Source organism: Littorina saxatilis, unplaced genomic scaffold, assembly GCF_037325665.1.
Source record: "Littorina saxatilis isolate snail1 unplaced genomic scaffold, US_GU_Lsax_2.0 scaffold_1234, whole genome shotgun sequence".
Taxonomy (NCBI): Eukaryota; Metazoa; Mollusca; class Gastropoda; order Littorinimorpha; family Littorinidae; genus Littorina; species Littorina saxatilis.
In genome coordinates, this window is record NW_027127781.1 from 15,001 (window position 1) to 22,500 (window position 7,500).

General features: G+C 43.6%; 1 long non-coding RNA gene and 1 other non-coding gene across 2 annotated transcripts in view; one reads left to right on the top strand and one right to left on the bottom strand.

Moving 5' to 3' along the window:
* Window positions 1–969, bottom strand: part of LOC138956155 (uncharacterized) — a 1,059-nt gene extending 90 nt beyond the window's left edge. The window contains exons 1-2 of the long non-coding RNA XR_011452517.1: window positions 527–969; window positions 1–342 (exon numbers count right to left, since the gene is read on the bottom strand). The exon at window positions 1–342 is cut by the window's left edge and continues 90 nt beyond it. This is a non-coding gene — a long non-coding RNA (uncharacterized lncRNA). The remainder of the gene's footprint in view (window positions 343–526) is intronic.
* Window positions 970–3,557: 2,588 nt separating this feature from the next.
* Trnat-cgu (transfer RNA threonine (anticodon CGU)) lies at window positions 3,558–3,629 on the top strand. The gene has a single exon. It is a non-coding gene; the product is annotated as a tRNA-Thr (tRNA).
* The last annotated feature ends 3,871 nt before the right edge of the window (window positions 3,630–7,500 follow it).

The window sequence follows — 7,500 nt, forward strand, 5'->3', positions numbered from 1 at the left end:
TCAAATGAAAGTTTTATAGATTATGATTTCGCTGATGTGATTTCACACACACGTAACAACATTGTCTTTCTTCTTCTTGTTGCGTAGACGTTTGATATCGAAGCGCGGAACGTACTTCTTCTTCTCGTTGAAAATGTATTTCGGTTTACACAAATGAAGACGTGATGGTGTGTTAATGTTCACAAAATATAAAGTAGTCTACTCATCATGATAAACTCGATCTGGGTGACACTTGGGGACGTTGGTGGTTCCTTCCGTGGTTACCGCTGACGTTGCCCTTCCCACAGTGTTCACACGACATCATTTACACAAGCATTGTACACCCCTGTACACTTGCACCTTCTGCAACACACACGTGCAATATCTGTTATTATCAAGTATGATTTCCATCGATATCATTCAATTTGTTTCTCTAAAACAAACACAGAAACAAGAGTTCACAGACTGACACAAACACATGGAAAAATGAACAATACCTGTGTTTTCCTGTGAATCAATAATGTTAAAATGTATTAGCGTGTTTTACCTGCGGTTAGTGGACCTTTGGAGATCGCAAAAATGTGGAAATCCGTCCACGGAAGGTGAAACATATGCTAGTGCAATCTACGTGGCTTCGTTGATTGCTGCCATCTTGGAGTCAATGAAACGGTCAGAGCATTGCATCCTAGCAACCTCAACTGAATATATGTACAGTTCATATTCACGAATTAATACCAATGCACGCTGTTTCCTTTTGTTCTCTTCGTTTAAATTTCTTTCCATGAAGATAAACAAATTCTTGCCTTGTACGCTGCACTAGTTTTGGACTAATGGCGCGAGCGTTGACGTCATATGTATACAGTGTCGTCATGACGTAGTCTCGGTCATTTAACCTCGTTTTGTGTACGCAACTAGTGAAGTCTCGATTAATATGAGAGAGGGAGTCGATACACGAATTCCATTCGTCACATCCCCCCACCCTTTAACAAAACAAAACGTATTAAACAAGCTAATAAACAATCAAATCAACAACCAAATAGTCAAGCAAGCAAACAACAAACGACGGCAACAAACCACAACACCCAAACACCCTCTGTTTGGCACCTAAACCTTTTTATATTTAGTCAAGTTTTGACTAAATATTTTAACATCGAGGGGGAATCGAAACGAGGGTCGTGGTGTATGTGCGTGTGTGTGTGTGTGTGTGTGTGTGTGTGTGTGTAGAGCGATTCAGACTAAACTACTGGACCGATCTTTATGAAATTTGACATGAGAGTTCCTGGGTATGAAATCCCCGAACGCTTTTTTCATTTTTTTGATAAATGTCTTTGATGACGTCATATCCGGCTTTTCGTGAAAGTTGAGGCGGCACTGTCACGCCCTCATTTTTCAACCAAATTGGTTGAAATTTTGGTCAAGTAATCTTCGACGAAGCCCGGACTTCGGTATTGCATTTCAGCTTGGTGGCTTAAAAATTAATTAATGACTTTGGTCATTAAAAATCGGAAAATTGTAAAAACAAATTAAAATTTATAAAACGATCCAAATTTACGTTTATCTTATTCTCCATCATTTGCTGATTCCAAAAACATATAAATATGTTATATTCGGATTAAAAGCAAGCTGTGAAAATTAAATATATAAAAATTATTATCAAAATTAAATTGTCGAAATCAATTTAAAAACACTTTCATCTTATTCCTTGTCGGTTCCTGATTCCAAAAACATATAGATATGATATGTTTGGATTAAAAACACGCTCAGAAAGTTAAAACAAAGAGAGGTACAGAAAAGCGTGCTATCCTTCTTAGCGCAACTTCTACCCCGCTCTTCTTGTCAATTTCACTGCCTTTGCCATGAGCGGTGGACTGACGATGCTACGAGTATACGGTCTTGCTGAAAAATGGCATTGCGTTCAGTTTCATTCTGTGAGTTCGACAGCTACTTGACTAAATATTGTATTTTCGCCTTACGCGACTTGTTTTTAACTGTCAACCGGATCAAAGTCCAACACGAAACAAAGATATATTTGTTTTTCTCCTGCAGTACTTATCCTAAAGTTGCTTGTACATAATGAGAATATTTGTCTACCATTTATTGCAGGCAAGTTATGGGAAACGTGGTCTCTTCCATGATTCCTTTTTTTAAAGAACAAGACAATGTATGCAGTCATGCATTCTTTGAAATGCTATGACGTCGTCTTCTACAGAAACATGTTGTCATTGTATGATGTCACTCCATTCATTCGCCTGCACCATCAGTTCATCGCAAGTTGTGGGTCTTTTCTTTCCTTACAGATTTGTTTACAATTGCATGTGTTTATAAGATAGAATGTCAGCTTCATGGGAAGCGAATTTTGATTTATTTAGTGTCTGTGTGATTGGTAGGAAATGTGTCATCATTTTGTTTAATGAGAACGGTTGTTAGATACCATTATAGTTACCATAATATGCATAGAACCATTACTGAATCCGCATTACGTTTTTGCAGCATCATTGACTTCCCTAATAAAGCGCTACGTGGGGGTGAAAATTCGGCATCACAATTGTACTTCACTTTCATTTTAATTTTTTTTTAATTCCGACACGCAACACTTATTGCGTCATGTGTATATAATTACGTTTACGTCATAGACCTATTGTACATTGCGCCAAATAATATATTTTGTAAACATCGTGCGCGCTTAAAATAGAACACCATGACGAAGGCCACGAGGCCGACATATTGGTAAAAACGAGAAGGCTTGTTTGGTCATTTTCGCGAAATTGGCAGCGTTTTGCCGATAACGCGAAATGGGTAAAAATGTTGCCGATTCATGTATTCAAGAAACGGAAAACCCAATGTTCCGACCACAAACCCTGATAGAGCCATACAATGTCGCATCCCGCCCTCATTGACAAAACCAAGACACAGAACCAACAGCCTGTTATCACTACTCGTCCCAAACCACATTCATACGCTGCTATGGTCAATGAGCGCTTCTATGGTGATGGCGCGACACAACTCTTGTGATCTTGCCGCGAGGTGGCACCAGTTACCAGCCGAATGAAAGAAGGGGCATAACCTCACCAGAACCGACCATTGTCTGTTTATCGTATAAAATGCACGACTTACACACGAACTGTTACCAAACCAATATGCTATTTGGGACCAATGCACGTTTTTTTTTCCTTTCTCATGTGATCTTGTAGCGAGGTGGCGACAGTTACCAGCCGAAAGAAAGAGGGGGCATAACCTCACCAGAACCGCCATTGGACAGTCAGTGTCAACCATTCCAGCACTGGTAACTAAATTCTCGAGTGAGATGCACGAAGCTAAATTGGGTGCCACCCAAACGGGTGAGAAAAAAACACCGCGAGGCTTGATTCGTTAAAATCACAACAAATCTCATTTTCAACCAATCCAACACCGCGTACGGCTGGCTCCAAACCGGTTGGTAACTTTCTAGTGCGCCTCGGCCGTGGAAAGTTACCAGCCGGGTGGGAGCCAGCCAGTTGAATTGGTTGACTTTGAGATGTGTTGTGATTTGAACTAATCAGACCTCGCTGTTTGTTCTCTCCCATTCAAGTGGCAAAACCGGCACGGTGGCCTAGTGGTAAGGCGTCCGCCCCGTGATCGGGAGGTCGTGGGTTCGAACCCCGGCCGCGTCATACCTAAGACTTTAAAATTGGCAAGCTAGTGGCTGCTCCGCCTGGCGTATGGCATTATGGGGTTAGTGCTAGGACTGGTTGCCAGGTTGGTCGGGTGTCAGAATAATGTGACTGGGTGAGACATGAAGCCTGTGCTGCGACTTCTGTCTTGTGTGTGGCGCACGTTATAATTATGTCAAAGCAGCACCGCCCTGATAAGTATGGCCCTTCGTGGTCGGCTGGGCGTTAAGCAAACAAACAAACAAACAAACAAAACAAATTCAAGTGGCACCCACTTTCGGTTCGTGCACCTTGGCCCGGGACTCCGACACACAGACACGCGTAGACAAAGACAGACACAGATATTATGCGTATCTGTGGACGTGTGTCTGTTTGTCTTTTGGTCTGTCTGTGCCCTACCACCACCGCATGTGAGCCCCATATCGTCCCCATGTTAATGTGCACATGCCTTCTGGGTCCCAGTTAGCCGATCTGGGTCCCACACGGGTAGCATCTGGGGTAACCACGAATGGAGTGGGAGAAGTGCTGCCCACATCATTCATCCCGTATGTTCCCCACATAAAGCAGAGCTTATATATACGTGTGTCTGTATGTCTGTCTGGTTGTCTGTCAGTCTGTCTGTGTATATGTACCAAGTAGTCTGCTACCAGTGTCCGATAAAAGCTGGAATGAATGCCACTGCCCCCTTGACCATACCAGCCTAGGAATGCGGTGTGGCGTGGGTAGTGATAACAGCGCTATTGATTCTGTGCCTTAGTTTTGTCAACGAGAGCGGAATGCGAAATTGGATTGGTCGTGGGAGTTGGACTTGATTACTCACTGGCAGGTCTGCACACACGTTGACCTGGGAGATCGGACAATTAAATCTACATCATGAAACTAGGCTCGGCCGGGATTCGAACCCTTAACCTTTCGCATGGAAGGCCGGCGTTTTTATCCCCTAGGCCATTGCGCTCGTCGATGAGATGCTTATTAAAATGTTTCAGTACATTTTTGAGGGAAAAAAACTTGTACATTTACAAATTTACGAATAATGTCAGTAACATTTTAAATGTACTGTTTCACTCGGGAAACGTTGTACATTCCCCAAAGAAATCTAGAAAATGTGTAAATACCCTGTTCTGAAGATCCAGTTCATTTGTAAATGTACATTTTTTAAAGGAAAACGAGTGTTTTTTCATTGAATATAATCAATGAACATCGACTTTGGCAGGCCAGTCCTGGTGAACTTGACAGTTAAAGGAGGGTCACTTTGACGAAAGGCTCGCGTACCTGTGAAATGCGTATGTTATGGGAAGAGGGGCAGTCTCCCACGCTATCTCCCCCTGCTGTGAAGTTGTCACCTTCTGCTGGCCATGACGACAGATCCTTCTGTCCCCATTTATTTGTTTTTTATCCTCTCTCTCCACCCCCTCTTCTGGTTTTATCCGCCAATCTATAGATACCCTGTCCTTTAAAATTACAATCTGTCTGTCTGTCTGTCTGTCTGTCTGTCTGTCTGTCTGTCAGTCTGTCTTTCTGTTTATGTGACTGTCCCTCTGTCTCTCTGTCTGAGTATGTCTGTCCGTCTGTCAGTCTGTCTACCCATCTGTCTGTCTGTCTGTCTGTATGCCTGTTTTTTTCTGTCCGTCTGTTAGTTTGTCCGTCCGTCCGTTTGTCTGTCTGTCTTTCTATCTGTCTGTGCGACTGTCCCTCTGTCTCTGTCCTTGAAATTGTGCTCTGTGTGTGTGTGTTAACAGGGTCGTCAACCAGTCGGACGGACCGCGCTAGTTCTCTGTCTGTGTTTGTCTATGTGTATGCCAGTCTGGATATCAACCTGCCTGTCAGTCTGGCTGTCTGGTTGCATCGCTGTCTGTTTGTCTGTGTGTATCTGCCTCACTCTCTGTCTCTGTCTCTCTCTCTTTCTGTCTCTCTCTTTCTGTCTCTCTGTCTCTGTCTCTGTCTTTTTCTCTCTCGCTCTCTCTCTCTCCGTCTCTCTGTCTCTCTCTCTGTCTCTCTGTTATATATAATGTTCAAACATTGCTAAAGAATCCTAATGCATCTTAAAATGTCTTATTGGTTGCTTGACATGTTAATTATGGTAAATATGTCATTTGTACTATTGTTAAACTTATGTTTTATTTCTTCTTGTTTGTTACCCCTCAATGGGCGAGGGCCGGATGAAAAGAAGCATGTATAGATTGCTTATTCTGTCACCCTCGTAAAATAAATTTCAATTCAATTCAATTCAATTCAATTCAATTCAATTCAATCCCTCTCACTCTCTCTTTCTCTCTCTCACACGCCCTGTCACTCTCTCCCTCTCTCTCTCTCTCTCTCTCTCTCTCTCTCTCTCTCTCTCTCTCTCTCTCTCTCTCTCTCTCTCTCTCTCTCTCTCGCTCTCTCTCGCTCTCGTACTCTCTTTCTCTCTCTCCCTCGCTCTCTGTCTCTCTCGCTCTGTCTGTCTGTCTCTCTCTCTCTCTCACTCTCTCTCTCTCTCTCTCTCATTCTCTCTCTCTCTCTCTCTCTCTCTCCAGATAGCTGTCACTCTCTCCCCCTCTCTCTCTCTCTCTTTCTCTCTCTCCCTCACTCTCTCTCTCTCTCTCTCCAGATAGCTGTCACTCTCTCTCTCTCTCTCTCTCTCTCTCTCTCTCTCTCTCTCTCTCTCTCTCTCTCTCTCTCTCTCTCTCCTCGTTCTTGTAACATTCACATTAAGTTAAAACTCCCTCGTTCTTGAACTTGTGTTCTGTGACCGCCCATCCCTTTCAAAGAATGTATTCCTAGCTGACCGCCATCAGAGTCAGCGCAACCTGACTGACACACATCCATATACAGACGTGTACGTGTTTGTGAGACAGCCAGGGCTGAGATCCCCCTGTCCGAATTTCCGTCGTCCTCGTCACACCTTCTGCGCTGCTTACTGTCAAAACATGACCTCGGAACATCTTTCTTTCGCGCATTGTGTAGTTGTCGAGCCTCTGTACGGATGTTGCAAGGCAATAAACCCATGGGGAAACTGCGACTGACACTATTGGGCTTGGGACAAGCAAAGACAAGGTGGGATGGTGTAAGAATGCTGCAGGGAAATCACCACAAGTCAGTTACAGGAACGACTGCAGCACGACCCACCCCAACCACAATCTCTACTATAATAACAACATCAACAACAATCTACAATATTAACATCAGGAACACGAATAACGACATCACCACCACCAATAACAACAGCAACAATAAGAACAGCAACAACAGCAGCACCATCCCCTCCACCACCAACAACAATCATGCAACATCGCACACTGGCATTGTAATACACTATCTTATTTCAAGAGCAAGAGCTTATAAAATGGATATGTCTACCGACTGCAAGAAAGAAAACTTTAACACAGGTACAACAACATTGTTATCGATACATGTATTTTGTTCGTCTCAATCATCTTCCAGTCCTTCCTTCTTCTTGTTGTCTAAGTCTATCTGTCTGTCTGTCTGGCTGTCTGTCTGGCTGTATCTCTCTCCCCCTTTCTCTCTCTCTCTCTCTCTCTCTCTCTCTCTCTCTCTCTCTCTCTCTCCCTCTCTCTCCCTCTCTCTCTCTCTCTCTCCCTCTCTCTCTCTCTCTCTCTCTCTCTCTCTCTCTCTCTCTCTCTCTCTCTCTCTCTCTCTCTCTCTCTCTCTCTCTCTCTCTCTGTACATCTGTTCGTACATCTGTTCGTTCGTTCGCCCTCCCTGTGAGTCTGGGTGAGAGGCAGAAGATCCTCCTATCCGCTTTCCATGTGTCCTTGTCACATTTTCCCGCCTGTTAAAACGTGACCTCGCTATACCTGCAGTTTTATTCTTTGTGTGGGCGACGCGGGTACACAGTTAAGGGATCTATCAGGTGTTGTTTTTCTGTCCA